Source organism: Aegilops tauschii, chromosome 5 (assembly GCF_002575655.3).
Source record: "Aegilops tauschii subsp. strangulata cultivar AL8/78 chromosome 5, Aet v6.0, whole genome shotgun sequence".
Lineage (NCBI taxonomy): Eukaryota > Viridiplantae > Streptophyta > Magnoliopsida > Poales > Poaceae > Aegilops > Aegilops tauschii.
Window position 1 is genome coordinate 555,046,123 of NC_053039.3, and position 2,266 is coordinate 555,048,388.

Consider the following 2,266-nt stretch of genomic DNA (forward strand, 5'->3'; position numbering starts at 1 on the left):
AGCAACTTGTTTGCTGTTCTTCTTGAAGTTCCCCTTCTTCTTCCCTTTGCCCCTTTTCTTGAAACTGGTGGTTTTGTTAACTATCAACACTTGATGCTCCTTTTTGATTTCTACCTCCGTAGGCTTTAGCACTGCGAAGAGCTCGGGAATTGTCTTGTCCATCCCTTGCATATTATAGTTCATCACGAAGCTCTTGTAGCTTGGTGGCAGTGATTAAAGAATTCTGTCAATGACACTATCATCGGAAGATTAACTCCCAGTTGAATCAAGTGATTGTTATACCCAGACATTTTGAGTATATATTCACTGACAGAACTATTCTCCTCCATCTTGCAGCTGTAGAACTTATTGGAGACTTCATATTTCTCAATCCGGGCATTTGCTTGAAATATTAACTTCAACTCCTGGAACATCTCATATGCTCCATGACATTCAAAACGTCGTTGAAGTCCCGGTTCTAAGCCGTAAAGCATGGCACACTAAACTATCGAGTAGTCATCAGCTTTGCTCTGCCAGACGTTCTTAACGTCGTCAGTTGCATCTGCAGCAAGCCTGGCACCCAGCGGTGCTTCCAGGACGTAATTCTTTTGTGCAGCAATGAGGATAATCCTCAAGTTACGGACCCAGTCCGTGTAATTGCTACCATCATCTTTCAACTTTGCTTTCTCAAGGAACGCATTAAAATTCAACGGAACAACAGCACGGGCCATCTATCTACAATCAACATAGACAAGCAAAATACTATCAGGTACTAAGTTCATGATAAATTTAAGTTCAATTAATCATATTACTTAAGAACTCCCACTTAGATAGACATCCCTCTAATCATCTAAGTGATCACGTGATCCAGATCAACTAAACCATGTCCGATCATCACGTGAGATGGAGTAGTTTTCAATGGTGAACATCACTATGTTGATCATATCTACTATATGATTCACGCTCGACCTTTCGGTCTCAGTGTTCCGACGCCATATCTGCATATGCTAGGCTCGTCAAGTTTAACCCGAGTATTCTGCGTGTGCAAAACTGGCTTGCACCCGTTGTAGATGAACGTAGAGCTTATCACACCCGATCATCACGTGGTGTCTCGGCACGACGAACTTTGGCAACGGTGCATACTCAGGGAGAACACTTTTATCTTGAAATTTAGTGAGAGATCATCTTATAATGCTACCATCAATCAAAGCAAAATAAGATGCATAAAAGATAAACATCACATGCAATCAATATAAGTGATATGGTATGGCCATCATCATCTTGTGCTTGTGATCTCCATCTCCGAAGCACCGTCATGATCACCATCGTCACCGGCGCGACACCTTGATCTCCATCGTAGCATCGTTTTCGTCTCGCCAACTATTGCTTCTACGACTATCGCTACCGCTTAGTGATAAAGTAAAGCATTACAGGGCGATTGCATTGAATACAATAAAGCGACAACCATATGGCTCCTGCCAGTTGCCGATAACTCGGTTAGAAAACATGATCATCTCATACAATAAAATATAGCATCATGCCTTGACCATATCACATCACAACATGCCCTGCAAAAACAAGTTAGACGTCCTCTACTTTGTTATTGCAAGTTTTACGTGGCTGCTACGGGCTGAGCAAGAACCGTTCTTACCTACGCATCAAAACCACAACGATAGTTCGTCAAGTTAGTGTTGTTTTAACCTTCTCAAGGACCGGGCGTAGCCACACTCGGTTCAACTAAAGTTGGAGAAACTGACACCCGCCAGCCACCTGTGTGCAAAGCACGTCAGTAGAACCAGTCTCGCGTAAGCGTACGCGTAATGTCGGTCCGGGCCGCTTCATCCAACAATACCGCCGAACCAAAGTATGCCATGCTGGTAAGCAGTATGACTTGTATCGCCCACAACTCACTTGTGTTCTACTCGTGCATATAACATCTACGCGTAAAACCTGGCTCTGATGCTACTGTTGGGTTACGTAGTAATTTCAAAAATTTCCTACGCACACACAGGATCATGGTGATGCATAGCAACGAGAGGGGAGAGTGTTGTCCACGTACCCTCGTAGACCGAAAGCGGAAGCGTTAGCACAACGCGGTTGATGTAGTCGTACGTCTTCATGATCCGACCGATCCAAGTACCGAATGTACGGCACCTCCGAGTTCAGCACACGTTCAGCTCGATGACGTCCCTCGAACTCCGATCCAGCCGAGCTTTGAGGGAGAGTTCCGTTAGCACGACGGCGTGGTGACAGTGATGATGATGCTACTGACGCAGGGCTTCGCCTA